Source organism: Loxodonta africana, chromosome 8 (genome assembly GCF_030014295.1).
Source record: "Loxodonta africana isolate mLoxAfr1 chromosome 8, mLoxAfr1.hap2, whole genome shotgun sequence".
Classification (NCBI taxonomy): Eukaryota; Metazoa; Chordata; class Mammalia; order Proboscidea; family Elephantidae; genus Loxodonta; species Loxodonta africana.
Genome location: NC_087349.1, coordinates 12,327,781 through 12,349,681, shown reverse-complemented (window position 1 = coordinate 12,349,681; position 21,901 = coordinate 12,327,781). Strand labels below are relative to the sequence as shown.

Sequence of the window (21,901 nt, the reverse complement as noted above, 5' to 3'; positions counted from 1 at the left end):
AGACACCCTCCTACCTACAACCCCCAGCCCCTCCCTCAGAAGAGGCAAGTTGAGACACTAGGCCAGGGAAACTGAGGCTTGAGAAAAAAATGAAGAAGAAAACAGTATACACTTATACCCAATCAAAAAGGTCTAGTCTAACACCAGGGCTCTTTGTCTCAAAGAGTGTATCCGAATGGTCGCCATAAGGTAGAAATAAATTACAGATAAGTACAAGAGCATATTCTTGGACACTGGCTAAGGCAAAGGGAGGAAACTGAACCAAACTATCTTCAAATATTCACCAAGCCCTCGTCACAGAACAAAGAAGTGGAAGAGATGGATGTTTAAAAGTTTTGTGGTTGGGTCTATTTGGGCTACAATCCCCATCTGAGTATTATTTACAGTGACCTTGGGCAAGTTACTTAAACATTCTGAGACTCAGTTCCCTCATATTTAAATGGGAAGAAAAATAGTGTATGCCCCATAGGGTTGTCGGGAGCATTTAACTCACTATCGAATGTAAAGCTGTTAGTACTGTGCCACCATATAGAAAGCGCTCAGTAAATATTTGCTATCATTATTAATTTTGGTGAACTGTGCCAGGCGTGTTCAGAAGGAATAGGAGAGAAGTTAATAAGAAAAGAATATAATAAGGTCTTCGGCTCCCAGGACTAGCTAGTGATGAGAGACAAAGGCTCCTTCCTGGCCTTGGAAATCTGCCTCAGAGGAGCTGGTAGGTTCTCAACGTTGACTTATTGACGTGGGTCCACAGAGTGCAGCTAGGAACGGTAGGGATGCCAGTGGCCAGCATGAAGCCTGGATACCAGAGGTCTCCACACAGTAGCAGGAGGCTGGGTTCTGTGGACCTGAATATCCGTAACAGAAATACCCTCTGAGTACAAAGGACGGAGCAGAGAGGAAAAGCTGGAGATGCCAAAGAAAACAATTACTCATGTCACAGTTTTGGGCTAAGAGCAGCTATGTAACATTAATCGCTGGGGTTGGCAGAAGGCCAGGTTGGCGGAGTGGCAGAAACCAGGTAAAGGTTATTCGATTCTATTCAACAACAAACATGGACTGAATGCCTATGCTGTGAACGTTGCTGTATTAGACAACGGTAAAGTCAGAGGAACTGGACACAGTCAGCTAGCACTATGGCAGAAACAATACGGTTTCAAGGGAAATTCACAATGCTTACAGCGATTTCCTTTAAATGTAAAAGACCCACAATCCAAGATGACTTAGCAATTGAGTATTTTCCCATGGACAACCCAAATGGAAGTAATGATAGTCAGATGCTATCTTGAGGGATACGTTATAAAATCTTCAGCTTTGCTGCAGAAAACACCAGTCAGTATTTCTATTTCTTAGGCTTTCTAGCGTATATCTTCAACTTCCCGTAATTGTCCTTATAGGGTATGCCTTCTTACCATCAGTAAAAGCCATACTTCTTTGGTCAGCCACAGTGCCATAGTCTCTCCATTTCCACCCTCTGGAAGAACTGGACTTACTAACTGGCCTCATCTCTTCCTGTTCAGAGGTTCCTGGCCTCCCTGTAGGTTTAGAGGATGCCAGATCCCATTGCAGCTTCATGAGGCGTAACACATACAGATATCTGCACGTTCTCAAGGGCCAATGTGTGATTTTGCTCAAATGCCACCAAGAGGTAAGCAATCCCATGTCATTTTGAATGAGTCAAGACATCCTAGAATACTGATCTTTCTCACTGAGGAAACATTAATATGGGCAAGGGGAGTCCCACCTTCTATTCTATACTGGTTTTCAATTGTCAGTGCCCAAGCTCTAAGGGATGATATAAACCTAGCTCTATCCTGGGACGGACCTGGAAATCAGATGAGGATGGGATGGATTTGTGATGGAAGGATGACAGGAAAAACCGGTTTGTTCTTCAAAATAAAATTGGACTTTTTAATAGGAAAAACCCAAGCCTCAGCTTCTTCTCGATTTAAGCAGGATATTTAACACTGCCCATCATGGCTGGTGAAGGACAGTTGAGACAGAATTCGTCCCCCTCAGGGAGTAGCTTCCAGGTGCACCGCTGAGCCCTGGGCTAAAGAGCCCTGCTGTACCCCAGCCCATGAGAGCAGCCTCTTGGTCTCCTCCCCTTCAGGATCCCCACTGAGAATGCAGAGCACATAGTGGAAACAGTGGGTATGGGGGTGGGCGGCCCATCAGAAGAGGTGGCTCCAGGGACCAGGTTATCCAACTTGGAGCCCTGTGTCCAAGATTGCTCAGGTCCCATTTGAAGTATGAACTCTTCACTGGAACAGCTGACTTTGCTTTGTCTTCACACACTCCTTCTGAGACGAACAAGGAAGGGACAGGACTGGCTGGGCTCACAAGATTATTACGCCAATAGGCATCTGGAGCCCGGGAGATTCGGAAAGCCCACAAGACAAATCCGCCCTGGAGAAACTCCTGACGGCACCCCCAGCCAGCCAGTCCCCAAGGACCCCATGGTATTTGCCCAGTAGTCAGTCACCCACGGGAGGGGAAAGCTCATCACTGCCTTAGAGAATGTTCTGTGGGGTCTGATGCCCCTCTCCAAGCATGGGACTTCTGTCTGTGGAATTCTTGGGTGTTTTTCCTCAGGCCTACATTCAAGTCCATTTCTTTCTTTTCTTGGTTCTGCTGTCTTTGAAGTTAATGGCTCCCATTTCAACCTCTCAGAGGGTCACAAAGAACAACCCTGGGTGAGACATTAGAAGCTCACAGAGTGAGCCTACTTTAGGAAATGTGGACCCATTTAGAGAGAAACTGGTAGAAATCTACATCTACCCACTTATTACTGCTGAAGTGCTTTTGATCTGCTTCTCCAAACCAGCCTCGAAGAGCATCTTTGAATCCCAGCTATCACATGACAGAAAGCAAGCCCAGTGATCCCCAACCATTAGACCAAAACCGCCACTTAAAAAGGCTAGTGATCATTTCAGGCTGGCTTTGTTGGGAAGCCCAATGTTGGCAGAGACAAGAAAAGAGTCTGACTCTCACCCTCCTCGACCATCAGGAATGCGGTTGTCAAACCCAAATTGACCTGGTTCACTTTAAACTGGAGCCAATTGTACTAGTCATTCCAAATAATAACAAAGAAAGAACTCCCCAAAGGGTGCCAACCCTGGAGGGACAAGCATCAAAGGAACCAGTTCACCCACCCACCGAGCAACAGACCCCCTTCCCTGGGCCCCAGAGCAGCTCTGAGGTTCCCAGGCTCCTGGGACCAGCAATAGGGGTGAGAAGGGACCTGGGCAGAACGAGGCAGCTGTGGCTCCATGGGGAGGCTTTTCTCCCTGGATATATGTATCTGGAAGGTCCTCAAGGGTAAGAATAAAAGATGGTGTTTACTCAGCTTGACTTTGAATCGACACACACTAAATTCCACAGGGTTATGTTTGATCCCATCTAAACAGCTACATCCTTTGTTGAGATAAAGATTTTGTTTGTTTGTTTTGCTTCATGGGATTGTTTTCTTGTTTGTTTGCATTTTTTTCTTTGCAGCTTTTTTAACACCACACCATACCATTAATTTACTGAGCATTTTCTATGACTAAAATTTACCCATTGTTGTTGTTGCCGTGTGCCGTTGAGTTGATTTCAACTCAGCAACCCCATGTGACAGAGTAGAACGACTCCAGAGGATTTTCTAGGCTATAATCTTCAGGAAGAAAAGATTGAAGTCGCCAAGGATTTCATTTTACTTGGATCCACAATCAACACCCATGGAAGCAGCAGTCAAGAATTCAAAAGACTCATTGCATTGGGCAAATCTGCTGCAAAAGACCTCTCTAATGTGTTAAAAAGCAAAGACGTCACCTTGAAGACTAAGGTGCGCCTGACCCAAGATGGTGTTTTAATTGCTTCATATGCATGTGAAAGCTGGACAATGAATAAGGAAGACTGAAGAAGAATTGACACCTTTGAATTGCGGTGTTGGTGAAGAACACTGAATATACCATGGACTGCCAAAAGAATGAACAAATCTGTCTTGGAAGAAGTACAACCAGAATGTTCCTTAGAAGCGAGAATGGCGAGACTACGTCTCACATACTTTGGACATGTTGTCAGGAGGGACCAGTCCCTGGAGAAGGACATCATGCTTGGTAAAGCAGAGGGTCAGGGAAAAAGAGGAAGACCTTCAATGAGATGGATTGGCACAGTGGCTGCAAAACAATGGGCTCAAGCATGACAATGATTGTGAGGATGGCGCAGGACTGGGCAGTGTTTCATTCTGTTGCACATGGGGTTGCTATGAGTCAGAACAAACTGGATGGCACCTAACAACAATAACAACCATCTTTACAAGAGCAGATTGCCAGGTCTTTCTGCCAAGGAGCCACTAAGTGGTTTTGAACTGCAAACCTTTTAGTTAGCAACCAAGCACTTAGCCAGTGTGCCACCTGGGCGCCTTCAATTCACCCCAGCCTGCTAAATAAATTCTTGTCTTAATTGGCCCATTTGGTAGAAACAAATGACTTGTTAATGTGTGTCTAGCTTCCATCGGTGTCAGTTATAACGTTGCTAAAAAACAGAATATGCAATTATGTCTACAAAATTTTTTTAATTATATTAAAAAACTCTACAAATACATCAGAATCATAACAGTGGTGTCTATTTTGAGGGGGATTCTAAGTGAATTTTTTTTCCTTCATTATAATTTTGTAAAATTTGAATACCTTGTACCATGAACGTGTATTTCTTCAAACAAGGACAAAAACTGCATGTCTTCCGACATGTATTAATGTTTTCCTAATGACAAAGGTAACAATGAGAACAAGTTTTCATTATTTTTCACAAGGCTAAAATTAATCAACCATTTCATAGGTCTGACACGTACTGAGCTATGTTTGACGTTCTGTATAACACAAATCACCAGACACATGAAATTCAATACTAAAAGGTAACTGGGCAAGAGAAAAGAGGGTAGGGAGAAAGGTGTTGATTTACTGCATCAAGATGTAGGTACCTACACCGGTTAACGATCATTTCCTAAGCTACCTGCTTTCCTTCCTCAGGCTTCCTCATCGGACCTCCTTGGACCACTTCTGAAGAAATGAGCTGTACACAGAAGGCAATGTTTTTTGTACTGTTTCTCTGAAGAACTAAATGGAGCCTTGAGTCAGGTCATCCAAAGCCACTGGGTGTTTTTTGTTTGTTTTTATTGTGCTTTCGGTCAAAGTTTACAGTTCATTTCTCATACAAAAATGTATATACATAGTGTTATGTGACATTAGTTGCAATCTCTATAATATGACAGCACACTCCCCCTTTCCACTCTGGTTTCTTGTGACCACTCAACCAGTTCCTGTCCCTTTCTGCCTTCTCATCCTACCTCTGGGCAGGAGCTGCCCAGTTAACTCAGAACTGAAACCATCCCTGAAGCCTACTCTTCAAAGATTAGACAGGACTATAAACAACTGGGTGTTTTTTTAAGGCAGAAATCCAACTCCTGGTTTATCTGCCCACCCCATCTGGTCAGTTATGGATGCTCAGTGGGACACCAAACCCTGATACCTTCTTACACTCACAAATGAAGGCACGAGATGGTAGAACTTCAGAGAAGAGCCTGCTACTGGAAGCAGTAATTCTGTGAAAAGGTCCAGAAAAGGCCACATTGTCGGTAAATAAGGAAGGCCATTATGAAAACACGGTTTGAAAGTTCTATGTGGTCTCCACTTGGTTTAGTCGGAGTGTAGATATTCTCTGCTGCCTGAGATTGTTCCCAAGGTATATGTTCTTTGTTGGTTAAATCTGGACGTTGAGACAGCCCTGGCTTCATGTCTAAGCAGCCCAATTGTCTTTGGTGAGTCTTGCTCTACTTCCATTAATTAGTATGAACCTGGACAATCAAATGGAGTCATACACATTAAAACTCTAAAGAAGAGAATAGGTACATACTAAATTATATTGTTACCATATTAAGAATAAAGTTGCATAAACACTTCTTCACTAGCTTTCAAGGCGATTAGATGGCAACATCTGGATCATCCACACCCTCATGGGAAAGACTCAAGCAGAAGGACTGCTCAAGAGGACACCCTGGCAGGAGCTCATTCATTACTCTTCCGGAGGCTTCCATCAAGTCTACAGGAAATCAGGTGGTGTGTGCAAATGTCTTCCTTAAATAACCAAACGGTATAAATATCACTTGGACATGAAGATATAAACATGAGCAGCTTTGGCCTGTAACAAAACGTGTTTTTGGCAATGACCCTCATAATCTTTGTTCAGCTGCAGAAATCATGATTGGAGGGTTCTGAGCCCTCTTCTGTCTCTCAGGTTTGTTGAATTGACTAGATCTGTTGCTACTCAAAGTCGTGCCCCAGACCAGCAGCACTGCTATCTCCTGGGAGCTTGTCTACCTAATTAGGTAGGAGGCCTAATCAGAATCTGCATTTCAACAAGACCCCCGGTGATCTGTGCGCACATCAGAATGTGAGAAGCTCTGCTGTGTTTGCCAAATCTACAGATCCGGGAAGACCTTCAACAAGATGAAGTGACACAGTGGCTGCAACAATGGGCTCAAGCATAACAAACATTGTGAGGATGGTACAGGACTGGGCAGCATTTCATTTTGTTGCACAGAGAGTCACTATGAGTCGGAACTGACTCTATGCCTCAGAACCAACCCGATGGCACCTAACAACAATACACTTAGTAAGAATAAAAAAAAAAAAAAACCTGTTGCTATCAAGTTGATTCTGACTCAGCAACCCTACAGGACAGAATACAACTGCCCCATACAGTTTCCAGGGAGGGCCTGGTGGATTTGAACTGCCAACCTTTTGGTTAGCAGCCATAGCTCTTATCCACTGTGCCGCCAGGGTTTCCTTAGTAAGAATAGTCCATTAGAAATGTGTTATGTATCCTTTAAGACCCCTGAGAAAGCTCTAAGGCATAATATTTAGCAAAAAAAATCAAAACCATTTTGGTTTAACCTTACTTAGGACTGTCATCTGATTTCTTTTTTTACTATATTCTTTTCTTCACACCTGTCACATGTCTTTCCTCCCACTCATCTTACCAGGTGGAACTTACCTCCTGGCATCTTAGGCAATCTCCGGGGGTCCTGAGAAAATGACAATGACAGCAGCAGAATTAGGGGACAAAACTTGCCCTGCTGTAGGACAGAAGAGAGCTGCCTCCATAAGGTTTCCAAGGAGCAGCTGGTGGATTTGAACTGCAGACCTTTTGGTTCACAAGCTGAACTCTTAACCACTGCACCAGCAGGGCCCCACTGCCTTTATTAGTAGTAGCTGATGTTCAACAGCTTGCAGGTTATAAACGTTGCATCATCACAATTTACTACCAACTCGTGAAGAAGGCAAAAGTCATCATCATCACCTTCTCCATTTTGCAGCTGAACCACCTGGATCCTGGATATCTGGGGACACAGTCAGCATCCCATAATGAACAACAGGCAGAACTGTGATGAAATGCTGGCTCCTGACTCCAATCCTTGACTCTCTCCTTTGATCTGAGCCTCCATGGTAACAGGAGGGGCCGAAGAGGACTTGGTTATAGGCATGACCAACCGCAGCAACAATGTGGCTACAGAAGCTGGTCCCCGCCCTGGGGTAAGAGTCCCCCATGTACAAAAGGCTATCCTAGACTCTCTAGGAAAGACCAACGCCTAGCAGTCTGATTTGGGGAACTTATGTGTCAAATGCCCAGGCCTTGAGCATAATCACATATTCTGTGTGTTTCTTTTCACAAGAAAGGCATCTTGAATCTATATTTAGAATGAAAAGTAAGGTTCTCTCTCCACTATTGAGGTAGCAGCAGTCAGAGACCATGCAAGGTATGAATAAGGTGGAGGATGACCAGGAAGGTGGATTAGGAAGACATTCTAGAAAATTAGCAGGGCTGTATGATCTTAGAAATATAGAAAATGAAGAGCAGAGAGATGAAGAGGCTTCTTCTAGAGGTTCGAGATTGAGAAGGGAGGTGCTTGGGTATAAACAAGAAGCTGGTACCCGGTAATGTTTACCGCTGAACTATGTGAAGAAGAATGTGGCATCAGAATTGTAGGAAGACTCATAAACAACCTGCATTATGCAGATGACACAACCTTGCTTGCTGAAAGTGAAGAGGATTTGAGGCACTTACTGATGAAGATCAAAGACCACAGCCTTCAGTATAGATTGCACCTCAACATAAAGAAAACAAAAATCCTCACAACTGGACCAATGAGCAACATCTTGATAAACGGAGGAAAGACTGAAGTTGTCAAGGATTTCATTTTACTTGGATTCACTATCAACGCCCATTGAAGCAGCAGTCAGGAAATCAGAGGATGTATTGCACCAGGCAAATATGCTGCAAAAGACTTCTTTAAAGTGTTAGAAAGCAAAGATGTCACTTTGAGGACTAAAGTTTGTCTGGCTATTTTCAATTACCATGGTATTTTCAGTTATCTCATATGCATGCGAAAGCTGGACAATGAATAAGGAAGACCAAACAAGAATTGATGCCTTTAAATTATGGGGTTGGCGAAGAATATTGAATATACCATGGACTGCCAGGAGTATGAACAAATCTGTCTTGGAACAAATATAGCCAGAATGCTCCTTATAAGTGAGGATGATGAGAGTTAGTCTCACATACCTTGGACATGTTATCAGGAGGGACCAGTCCCTGGAGAAGCACATCATGCTTGGTAAAGTAGAGGGTCAGCAAATAGAGGAAGACCCTCTACCAGATGGATTGACACAGAGGTTGCAACAATGGGCCCAAACATAGCAACAATTGTGAGGATGGCACTGGACTGGGCAGCGTTTCATTCTGCTGTGCACAGGGTCTCTGTGCATCAGTATCGACCTAACAGCAACAACAATGTTTAGTGGGGTAAGGGATTACCAAAAAAAAAACAAACCCATTGCGGCTGAGTAGATACTGACTCACAGTGACCTTACAGGACAGAGTAGAACTGCCCCATAGGGTTTCCAAGGAGCACTTGGTGGATTCGAACTGCTGACCTTTTTTGGTTAGCAGCTGTAGCTGTTAATCACTGTGCCACCAGGATTAGGCATAGAAAACAGATAGTCAAGATGATTGGGTCATGAGGGGGCAGAGAGAGTGGTGTTCAAGGTCATTTATTTGTTCACTCCCTCAGCAGCCACTGGGCATCTTCAAGGGTTCTATGCTAGATATTCCAGGTTCTTGAGAACAAGAGAGAGCCCCACCTTCAAGGTAGGTGTGATTTGGGTGGGGTGGAGCTGGTGTTGATGGTGAGGAAGACAGGAGCTAAGAGATGGGCTGTTCCCGTGTCACCACTGCTGAGAAATGAGGACATGGAGAAGTGGAAAGAGGTGCTATAGAGGCTTAGAAGAAAGGAGACATAGACAGAGGATGTACCTCTGAAAACCCTCCCTGGGCGCCTTCAATCTCTGAGCCATTTATCCTTTCACCCATATTCCACAGCAGGGGTTGGAGGATTGGCTTTCTCCACCCGTCCTACCAAGTCTATTTTTATTAGAGAGCAGTGGTCTCATGTCTAGTACACATTTTCCTGAGAAGAACATCTAGACTGGGGTGTCATGCCTTTACAATTACATGTGTGCTAAGTTAACCCAGGCTGAATTCCAGTGTAACTTCCAATATTTTTTTCTGCTCTATCATGTGGCAAACATGAAATGAAAACATGAAAGAAATGAGAATTCAGTCTCATTTCCAGAACAAACCACATTAGGGCAGCAAAGAACCATGATGCTTTTGAAATAAACTTTGAGCTTTTTGTGACTCCCCTCCCCTTTCTCTTAAAATATGTGATCTCTTTGTTGCTGGAACAGCTTAGGACAAAAATCTCATCTGTACCTATCTTACTCTAGCTTGAACTGAAGTATTGTCTGTTTTAATGGTATTACTCACATTTTTTTATTGGGTAGGTCACAAGATGCTTGAAGGCATGTTTATGTATCTCAGTACCCCCTCACACTACCTGACATATAGTTGTCAGGTGCCCTCAAGTCACTAACTGTGGACGGTTAGCAGCTGAACTCTTAACCAGTGTGCCACCAGGGTTTGCTTACATATAACAGGGGGGTGTCAACAGCAGTAGGAGTATGTTAGAGATAAGAATGAATAACAGTAAGTCCTTTACTTCAGTCTTCTTCCCAAATAGGATTGTGCTTGAATCATTCCCTTCAGAATTCATTCCCAAAGTAATTAAAAAATGTGAGACCAGAGCTCAGTAGAGATAATGGAGAGATTTGGGAGTTTTCCAAACGAAAATTGGAGTTAGACTTGGACCTCCTTTTCTTCTGAACCAGACCTGCTTTTTCCCATCCAGAATCAATTGGCCTGAAGGGAATTTGGGCCATGGCCTCCCTTTTGAAAGCTGTTCTCTATTCTTGACGTTCATGGCCAGTTCAAGCTTGCACCCACTGGGTCATTTTTCCGTCTACTTCAGGCCAGTCTTGTATGTGGCATGGTTTCCATGGTGTCATTATAGTCTTTCTAGATCATAAAACATAGCAAGCTAGTTTTTTGTTGTTTTTTCCTGTTTAGTGTAAAATAGAAGTTAAAGAATCTGTGGTTTAAAAGGGTAGCTGTAAAGATGCAGTATCAAAGGTGGTTATAGCTACGCTAATATTGTGGGTTTGATTATGCAGATCACATTCATCAGGGATGCAGTGAATAGGTCCTGCTTCAAATAATTTGAGACATACATTTTAATTTCTTCTACTGGGCTTTACTTTTTGAGCCATTTCTTCCCAGTGGGTTTAAAGTGGTATTTCAAACTAAAAAAGAAAGAAAACAATGAGTTTCCTAAAAACAGAATTCTTAGTCATTTTGACAAAGTGACCTGCGACTTTTTAGATTTGGATGAGGTAGAATGGGCTTTAATTGTTTGGAATCTGTTTTAAATGAATATTGGAATAAAGGATTCCCAAGTTAGTACCACCTACCAAATGCAAAGTGTTTGAAACTATAAAACTATCAGCCACTGCATCCCACTTTGAAGAGTGGCGTCTGGGGTCTTAAACGCTAGCAAGCAGCCATCTAAGATGCATCATTTGGTCTCAACCCACCTGGATCAAAGAGAACGAAGAACACCAAGGACACAAGGTGATTACGAGCCCAAGAGACAGAAAGGGCCACATGAACCAGCGACTACATCATCCTGAAACCAGAAGAGCTAGATGGTGCCCGGCTACAACCGATGACAGGGAACACAACAGAGAACTCCTGAGGGAGCACGAGAGCAGTGGGATGCAGATCCCAAATTCTCATAATACCAGACTTAATGGTCTGACTGAGACTGGAACGACCCCGGTGGTCATGGGCCCCAGACCTTCTGTTGCCCCAGAACAAGAACCATTCCCGAAGCCAACTCTTCAGACATGGATTGGACTGGACAATGGGTTGGACAGGGATGCTGGTGAGGAGTGAGCTTCTTGGATCAGGTGGACACTTAAGACTATGTTGGCATCACCTGCCTGGAGTAGAGATGAGAGGGTGGAGGGGGTTAGAAGCTGGCGAAAAGGACACAAAAAGAGAGAGTGGAGGGAGGGAGCGGGCCGTCTCAATAGGGGGAGAGTAATTGGGAGTGTGTAGCAAGGTGTATATGGGTTTTTGTGTGAGAGACTGACTTGATTTGTAAACTTTCACTTAAAGCACAATAAAAATTATTTAAAAAAAAAAACCATTCAGCCACTAGAGATATTCCTGAAATATGCTATGTAGTCCTGAAATATGCTATGGTGTCCAACCCAGCACTTGACATCTGGAGATATACAGTAATTGTTGTTCCACAGACTGGCCATAGCAGCTAGAAAAACTGTATTGTTGGGGTAGGACCTGGGGGGTGTGATGGACATGAACAACCCCGGTTGCACCCTACATTCAAATTGAGTCACTGAGAGAAGAATGACGTGAACATTTCCTGCGGTGATGAAAGCGTCAGTTGCCCTTAGACAGGGTCTGGGTCAAAAAAGGAAAAATCTAGTACACTCGATCAAGAGTGCCTTGGCCCTAAAAACAGGTTTGAGTAGACTATGTCAGACAAATGCCAAAATTTCAGCTAGCCAGATCCAACCACCCATGCATTCCAAGATACGGGCAAACATTTCTGATACGTGTGTACATAAACGGATACAGACAGACCATCCCATCTACAGGGAAAGAACTGCACAAAAGCCCATGGGGATTTGTTGGATGGGGAAAGAATTGTTGGATGGGAAATGCTGGCAAATGGATTAATAAAAGGATTAATTAAGAAATAAGAGCCAGAGGACAGGGAAATAGGTAAGTGCAAAAGTTGGAAGAAGGAGTAAAAGGTTGGAGGCGCAGCGTGCTATCAGCGTTTTGAAATGATGTTTTGGTGCTTATTAAGAGCAGTTCTTAGGATTAGGAGCCCAAGCGTCAATTACAACGACTCGCTTCTTTCAAGACTAATATAATTCCACAAAGAATTTTTCTTTTTCTTTTCTTTTTTTTTTTTTACTATATATGATTTTTTGTTTGTTGTTTGTTTTATGAAGTTTAGGAATCTTTAAGAATTCTGTTTTTAGGAAACTCATTTCAATTATCTTTTAATCTTGAAATGTCACTTTAAACCCAATGTGAAGAAATGGCTCAACAAGTGGCGCCCAGTAGAAGAAATTAAGAAGTATTTCTAAAATTATCTGAAGCACGACCTATTCACTGTATTCCTTGCCTAGTCCTTAAATAGGCATTTGTGATGAATGTGCTCTATATAATCGAACCCTCAATATTAAAAAATTAGCATAGTAATAATGCTCTTTGATACTGTTTTGTTACAGCTACCCTTTTAAACCACAGAATCTTTAACTTCTATTTATTATGTACTAAATAAATCAAAAACCGTTGCCTTCGAGTTGATTCCTACTCACAGCAACCCTACAGGACAGAGTAGAACTGCCCTATAGGGTTTCCAAGGAGCAGCTGATAGATTTGAACTGCGGACCTTTTGGTTTGCAGGAAAAAAAAAGCTTGCTACATTATACGACCTGGTTAAGACTGTAATGACACCGTGGAAACCATGCCACATACAAGACTGGCATTAAGTGGATGTAAAAATGACCCGGCGGGTGCGAGCTTGAATTGGTCATAAACATCAAGAATGGAGAGCAACTTTCAAAAGCGAGGCCATGGGCCGAATCCCCTTCAAGCCAATTGATTCTGGATGGGAAAAAGCAGGTCAGGCTCCAAAGAAAAGAAGGTCCATTTGTGAATATTATTTTACCCCAGGGCAACAATGTGGCCTTGGGCCAACAGGAAACCAAAGCTCGAAGTGCCTCTGATTACTCCCTAAAGCAGCAGCCTGGGGAGAAATTATCCTCACCCTTAAAGAGGAGCCCTCCCCCACCCCGACCCCAGGCATCACCGCCAAAGCTGTATGAGGCGGTTCTACTCTGTCCTACAGGGTTGCTGTAAGTCGGAATAGGCTTGAGGGCAATGGGTTTGTTCGGGTTTGGTTTTTTGTTTGGTTTTGTGTTTGCTCTCTGGCCATCCAGAAGTAGAGCCCATTTGTCTTCGTTCACCCAGGCTGGTCTCAGTGTGGACACTACCTTCAGGAGAGAAGTCAAAGGCGATTTAACACCATGCCACCATTTTAAGAAGCAAGGGGCATAAGTGTGTACAAAGAAGGCCTGGCCAGGCAATGTTTAACACAAGGGTTAAGCACTCCGCTGCTAACCGAAAGGTCAGTGGTTCAAACCCACGCAGCTGCTCCACAAGAGAAAAGACCTGGCCATCTGCTCCCTTAAAGAAGCCTAGAAAACCCTATAGGGCAGTTCTACTTTGTCATATGGGGTCACTAGGTCCACTAGATGGCACCTATCAACAAATGTATAGAGACCTGGAATTTATATTCTGAATTGCGACCCTCAAAGGACTGTTAACTTATTACACCATTTTGAACAAACCAGCTACGTTCAGTTTTCTAGGAAAAATTTGATGAGGAACAGAACATCAAAAATAGGAATACTTTGTGAATTCACGCGAGAATGTCAGTTAAATGAGAAGACAACAGCCCCATCAAAGAGGAAAAGCATTTTAACATATTTAATTTCTAAGATTTTTTTTTTTTTTTTTTTATGAAAGGGATCAAAATATTCGGAGACCTTATTTCTTACAGGTTATTTCCAATGATCAGGTTTTGTGAAAACTCAACCAAGCGATTGGTGTTATGGAGTAAAAATACCCCATTTAAAAAAAAAAAATTACATGAGTACTGCTGACATGTTGTTAAATGTGAGGACCACATAAAGAACATGTCAACTTTCAATAAGTTAGTAACCCAAGTCGCATGGAGAGATCTAAGAAGCCACAGAATTTGCACTAGCCTCATCTCTATAATACCTCATTTTAAAGTCAGTTAATAAACACTCACACAATAATAGTGGTTTCATTTCTTCTACAGATCTAGCTTCTAAACTAGACCACATTTGTAACCACAGGCAAACAGCAGGAACACAGCAAACCACGTGGTTATGTAAGGCTTCAGAAGGGTATTCCACATACAGGCCTTTCACTAAATGAGAAAGAACATTCTAGAGTGGTCTGTGAGCAGCAGCGGAGGGCAAGTGTAGCTTTCCAAAGGTTTAAACTACAACTAGAGAACTTAGAGACCAAACGTTCCCAGAAGAACAGCACTAGTTGGCTTTTGTCCTGATTTGGTTTGATTTTTCTTCTTCTTAATAAAGTTACAAACTATGTCGTCCTCTAATTTAAATGTGAAAGTATAGATGTTGCTACAGGGAGACAAAAAGTATGCCCAAGGCAGGGGAAAAAAAGATCATGTGGGCTCCATGTTCCTCTGAGTTTAACTACAAACGTGTGTAACAATGTGGGCTTTAAAATGTATACTTTTCTTAAATAGGCACAGACCGAAGACGGAAATAAAAGCTTTCAGCTCTAGGCCAGGAGGCTCTTTCCTTTTGTTTCCCTCCCATCACCGCTTCACATTTCTATCAAAATCAGTATCAACTCATAACTCAATATGAATTTTCATCCTTTTTTTTTTTTGATGACCAGGGGCAAAAGCGGGTTCTCCTGTTTCATCAATTCCATGTTTGGCTGGGATCACGGAATTGCTTTCCCCATGTTTATTAGCTTAAAAGCTCTCCTCGGCAGTTCCTGAATCTCTCCGGGACAGACGGACGGATGGGGACAGACACACACACACCCCACCCACCTTTTCTCAAGCTGTTAATGTGAATTGCCGAGAGAACCTTTCAGATGAGAGATGCTAGTAGCTGGAAGACTAAGCGAAAACAAACCCAAACCTGCTGCCGTGGAGTGCATTCCGACTCACAGCGACCTTATAGGGTTTCCAAGGAGCGGCTGGTGGATTGGAACTGCCGACCCTTTGGTTAGCAGCCGAACGCTTAACCACTGTGCCACCAGGGCTCTGCTATAAGACTAACCCATAAAAACCCAGTACCCTCGAGTCGATACCGACTCATAGCGACCCTATAGGGCAGAGTAGCTATAAGTTACAAGACTAGCACTCTGGTATTCCCTCACTTTGGTCATTTTCCCCTTTCGCTCCCTCCTCCACGCCTATTTTCTCAAGGTACCCCCCAACTTAGAAAGCAGCTGTTAAGAGGGAGGTGAACAATAGAATCTATGTACAGACTGTGTGTGTGTTAAGACAAGAGTGTGTGTGTGTGTATGTGTGCGTGTGAAGGAGAAAGGAAGTTTTATGTTCTGTGTATTAACTAGGGAAGGAACTGAATACCTTCCACTCCTATATATAGACAGAAACTGTAAGTATCTGGCAAATTAGTAATAAAGATCTCCTAGTTCCACGTGGGGAACCCTGGTGGCCTAGTGGTTAAGCGCTATGGCTGCTAACCCAAAGCTCAGTAGTTCGAATCCATAAGACCTCCTTGGAAACTCTATGGGGCAGTTCTACTCTGTCCTGTAGGGTCGCTATGAGTCCTACTCGACGGCAACCGGTTTTTTTTTTTTTTTTTTTGGATTTTAGCTCCACGTGGGTGGAATAAAAAGTTAAAGCGCTTGTACAAGGCAGTTATTAAGATCGGCTTTCAAATGAGAGATGGGATTCGGGGATCTCTTTGCAACTTTTAAGTTAACCAATTCTAGCACCTGCCTGGGAGGGCGAGCAGAGCAAGGAGCGTCAGCTGCCACGGGTGGAAGCAAGAAGCCCCCCCTCCCCCGTCCCACCTCACCTAGAAACCCGCCAAGAGCCATCAACTGGCAACCCCTGGGGCCATCAGAGAGGCCAAAAAAGGAATTAGAAAACGGAGCCCTGCTGGCTGAGCCCGGCTTCTCCTCTCCTCCGCCCAGCCTCAGACACACCTCCAACCGCCCCAGGTTTCACAAAGAGCCGGCCATCCCTCCAGCCCGCCCGGCGTGGCCTCCAGCGGCAGGCGGGGACGCCGCCTCCGTGTATTCCCCTACAACAAAAGCTGTCTTCTCTCCCCTCAGGTCTGTGCATCCGAACTCCCCGCACGGACTCCCCCAGTACGCTCCAGAAAGACCCCAGGCAGCCCCTCTCCCACGCCCGCGCCACGCTCGGGTGCACCTAGTCAGGTGGCGCCCGGCGCCGGGGACCCGATGGAGACACCTGGGCGCGGCGCGCCGGCCCTGCACTTACTCGGAGTTTCAAAGGTCACCGGAGCGCGGAGCTGCCTTGGTGACGACGGCGCGGAGTCCGCTCGGAGCCCAGGTGCTCTCTGCTGCCGCTCCGCCGCGCGCCCTCCTCGCGGTGGCCTCCCCGCGCGTCCCCTTCTCGCTCTCTCCGCACCTGGGCGCGCGCCTCTGCTCGGGGACCGCCGGGCAGGCTGCGGGCTGGAAAGCGGGGACCGAGGCTGCGGGCGCTCGGGGACGCGGGGCGGGAAGGAGCGGAGGCGCGGAGCCGGGGGCGGGCGCGGGGGCGGGGGCCGCGCGCTGATTGGGGCGCTCGTTCCCGCAGGAGCCTCCGGGGCAGGGCCCCCGCGGGAGCACGCGCGCGCACTCGGAGCGAGAGGCCCTGAGATGGAATCCGGCTTTGTCTTTTTTTTTTTTTTTTTTTTAGCAGAGACTGAACACGCGATGTCTTTCCCAAACTTCATGCATCTTGGGGGTTTTTTCTAATTTTTTTTTTTTAGCCAAGAGACTGCACACCAGATGTCTTCCCAAACTTAATTTGTCTTCCCTTCCTTACACGAGCGCATGTGCACGTCCCAATTTACCCGGGAGGAGATCTTAACTGGACAGGGGACGGCATCTCAAGCTACAGTTTTGACCCCAGATAATTTTTCCAAAGATGCCGTTGGAGGTGAAAACGAACAGTCCTCATCCCAGCCTCCCATCTCTCCCCACCCTCAGCTCCCTCCTCCACCAGCCCAGGTTACTAAGCTGTCGTCTCATCCCACACGAATGTCACACATGCGCAAAGTACGCTTCTGCACTTGTCACGGAGAGGGACAGACGTCTGAAAGTTCCCAATTAAGTGCCACTTCCCTTGGGGGTCTCTTTCCATTTGGGGCTTCTGTAGTGCTTTTAGTGACCTATTTAGCGACATGCGTTTGACACCCAAGACTTTAGAGGACTCCGCAATGTAGTTGCAACTGCGGGGTTTGTAAAACTCGGAGACTGGGCTTCGTGGCTTTCTGGAATTGCCTTTTCACTCACTCTAGGAAAGATGCTAGGGTGTGTTTCTGTCACACATAGATGAATATTTATGAGATGGAGGAGACAAAAGCAGTGTGCAAAATGATTAAGAAGTGTAAGACAAATTTACCTCAAAATATAAAAAAGGCAGTCTTTCTGCCCCTCATCAGTTACTGCTCCTTGTCATGGTCTTTTCACTTCCTCTCAGTTTATCATTTGATGGTGTCCACCCCAAGCGAGGCTGTAACATACACTTCCATTCTTCATACTTCTGACACTGCGTCCTCGCCATTCAACTTGACAAATACACATTAACCGCTTTCCATAGCTCTTAATGTTTACACTTAGAACCATTCCTAAATCCCAAAATTAGAAGGATCATTTTGTGGCAAGTAGTTTTTAGGGACTCCAGGCTTTCATGATGATGAATGCCTGGACAAATGTCTCATGAAGGAGCTGGCTGGGGACAAAGAGGTGGCTCTATAGGTAGAGCTTTGAATGAATGAATGCATGCATGAAGAAATGAATGATTTTATTTTTTTAAGGAGAGAGAAAAGAACAGCTCCCATGGAGGGGACTCCAACGCATGGCAGCCCCATATGTGTCAGAATAGAACGGTGCCCATAGGGTTTCCAGCAGCTGTGGTCTTTGGGAAATAGATCACCAGGCTTTTCTTCCAAGGTGCTTGAACCTCCAACCTTTCAGTTAGCAGCTGAGTGCATTAGCTCTTTGCACCACTCAGGGACACCTTTAAAGGAGAGGAGTCAAAAACTCACTCACATGCCTCCAGTCTGTCCCCATAACCAAATTCTTCATACACACACCCCACATCATCTTCAAATGAAAGACAGAGATAAGGAGCCCCCATCTTCCTCTACACACAATCTTCATGTTGCCTGTTCCCCTTTTTTGAGTCCATTTTCCCAGCGAGGCCAGTCATGTTTGTTTTAGTCTGATTTCCTGTGTGGAAATGACGGAAGGATTCCAGTTATTATTTTATTATGGTTATTTTTTCCAGGTCATTTACTGAAAGGGGTTTCTCAGCATTTACTCTCTCTCCACAGGGGTGGAGTTTCCTAGCCATTTAACAAAGGGTTGTCCATTTTCCTCTTAAACCTTATCTGAAGGTAACCTGTTGCTACCAGCAGAATGATGCTGGCTTTGTTGTGATCTCACCTATAAAAATAGGACTGGTAAAGTGAGCATGAGATTCCCTCGCTTCCTACTCAAACACACGTGTTACAGCAGAAATGTAACCTTTTATTCAAATACATATACATGAACATGACTTATGTCACTGGCTCTCAAACAGGAGTAATGAACACTTGGCACTCCGGGGACATTTCTGGTTTTCACAGCTTTGGGGAGGGTGTGCCACTGGCACCTGATGAGTAGCGGCCAGGGATACTGCCAACCCTCCTGTAACGCACAGGGCAAGGCCCGCGACAGAGCTGTTTGGTCCAAATGTTAATAGTACCAAGACTGACAAACCCTGACTAACACTACGAACCACTGTATTTTATAAATGCAAAAGAAGATTAAAGAAAGGGTTGTTTTTAATAGGAATCTATGAGATTGAAATTAGTCATAATTTAATTCAACCAGGGTTTACACCAAAGTAAGTAGAAGGTATTTTTTGATGCACTCTGAGATGTTCAGCCTCAGTTCCAAACTGCACCCGGCTCTGCTGCTTCAAGATTTCAAGCCGTTGTACGCATTTAACCCACATTCTTGGAGCACTTTTCAAGTCTTTGGGTGCTGGGAATAGAGCTATGGACAAAAACAGATAAGAATCCCTAACTTCATACAACTAATTAACTAATGAAAGAAACAAAGAGAGAGGAAACATATAATGAGTGCCTTGGAAAAAATAAGACAACGAAGGAGCATAAAGTGCTGATTTGGGAAAGGAAAGCTCAAGAGGGTGACATTTGAATGAAGACTTTAAAATTGAGGGAGTAAGCCCAGCAAGTATTCAGGAGGAGCAGCTCCATGCAGACGGGTCAGTATGTGCAAAGGCCCTGCGGTCATACCTTGCCCAGTGTGTGAGGGGAACAGCAAGAAGGCCACTGGGGCTGGAACAGAGTGGTGGTGGGGAGTGTGGTAGGAGGCTATGTCAGGAAGGTAATGCTAGAGCACGCACAGCCTTTGGCCACTGTCGGGAGTTGTACTTTTACTCTGAATGGGATGGGAAGGCTCTGGAGGGATTTGAGGGGAAGCATGACAAAAACAAGGTCATTCTGCTGTATTGAGAACAGACCTTATGAGGGCCAGGTGGAAACAGAGATGCCAGTTATGAGGCCACTGCAATAATCCACTTCTTCCCCTTTTTCTGGTTTCTCGTGAAGACTAATTATACACACACAACATACACACACACACACACACACACACAAACACTGTTGCTGTCAAGTTGATTCCGATTCATGATGAGCCCATGTGTTACAGAGTGTTAAAGAGTACAACTGCTCTGTAGGGTTTTCTTGCCTGTAATCGTTAGAGAAGCAGATTCCGAGGCCTTTCTTCCCTGGCACAGCTGAGTGTGTTCGAACCACCAACCTGGGGTTAGTAGTTGAGCTTAAACCATTTGTGCTGCCCAGGGACCTTCAACTAGCCACACACTGTGCCTTAACTTTCTCTGGCCCCAAAAGCTCCTGTCAGCAACGGCTTTGGCTTCTCCGCCAATGCCTTGCCTCTCCAGATGCGATTAATAAGGGCCCTGCCCAAATGAGGCTTCCTGGGCTCAAATATGACTGACGCCAGATGGCCTGAAATCACAGAAATTATAACATGTCCAAACAGTGTGCTGGAAATGAGGCTGCTGATTTTACCGTGACAAATACAATGAGAAGTGTGATCAGCATGAAGTTAAGAAACGGGAAGGGACCTGATGAAGAATTTGCCAGCATGTCTCCTGGATTGATGGCCTGGCAGGAGGATGAGACTCTTGGTTAGCGCTCCGAGTTCTTCTTCAGCATCCCTGGGATTCAGAAAGGCAGTTCATCAGGCTGTCTCATTTTGATAGAAGCCTGCCTTAGTCATCTAGTGCTGCTAAAACAGAAATACCACAGTGGATGGCTTTAACAGAAATTTATTCTCTTACAGTCTAGGAGGCTAGAAGTCCGAATTCAGGGTGTGGCTCTAGAAGGAGGCTTTCTCTCTCTCTCTCAACTCTGGAGGAAGGTCTTTGTCTCTTCAGCTTCTGCTTCTTGGTTCCTTGGAAATCAACATGTGTCCTGGCATCTATCTTATCCCATCTCTCTCTCTGCTTGTTTGTTTAATCTCTTTTACATCTCAAAAGAAATCGACTCAAGATACACCCTACACTAATCCCACCTCATTAACGAAACAAAGACAACCCATTCCCAAATGGGATTTTAATCACACACACAAAAAAAACCCATTGCCCTCCAGTCAATTCTGACTCGTAGAGACCCGCCCGGTAGGACAGAGTAGAGCTGCCCCATAGGATTTCCAAGGAGTAGCTGGTGGATTCGAACTGTCAACATTTTGGTTAGCAGCCAAATGCTTAACCACTGTACCACCAGGACCCCAGAGGTTAGGATTTACAACATATATTTTTGTGGGACACAATTCAATCCATAACAAAATCCCATTAATACATTCCTCTTTCTCGCTCTGAAATATTTCAAAGCTAATGAAAAATGTTTACTGTATTGTTTTAATTACTGTGACACGATTACAAAGCCCACTTCTACATTAGACACATTTTTGGAATGATTGTGCTTTTTCTTGATTAAAAATAAATAACCAAAACCAGAAAACTCTACTAAAAATGGCTTAAATAATAATTTAGGAATTAGTGTCACAAGCCACACGGCCTGATACAATCGGCGTTTTAAAGTCTTCAAGGGCCCGGGTCTTTCTGGTTTTGATTCCGCATTGTCAGTTGTGAGCTAGGGTTCTTCGGGATGGTTAGAAGGAACTTGGAGCATATTTGACTTAAAGTAGCTTGTTAGTTGCTGCTCAGTCAGCGAGTCACGTTGACCCATGCACGACAGGGCTGGACCTTGGCGATCTACAGGGCTTTCACATCGGCTGATTTTGGGAAGTAGATCATCAGGCCTTTCTTCCTAGTCCCTCTTAGTCTGGAAGCTCCACTGAAAGCTGTTAAGCACTCCTGCAACACGCAGGCCTCCACTGACTGACAGGTGCACAGGCCAAGAATCAAACCTGGGTCTCTCGCAGGGAAGGGGAGAGTTCTGCCACTGAACACCACTGCCCTCTGACTTAAAGTAAACCAAACCAGTTGCCACTGAGTTGATTCCAACTCAAGGCGTCCCCGTGTGTTTCA

General features: G+C 44.7%; 1 protein-coding gene across 2 annotated transcripts in view; it reads right to left on the bottom strand.

Moving 5' to 3' along the window:
- PTN (pleiotrophin) overlaps positions 1-16,692 on the bottom strand; it is a 136,909-nt gene extending 120,217 nt beyond the window's left edge. For both annotated transcript variants that reach the window (XM_064290371.1, XM_064290370.1), the window contains exon 1: positions 16,589-16,692. The gene's annotated coding sequence lies outside the window, so the exon portion shown is untranslated. The remainder of the gene's footprint in view (positions 1-16,588) is intronic.
- Between the last annotated feature and the right edge of the window lie 5,209 nt (positions 16,693-21,901).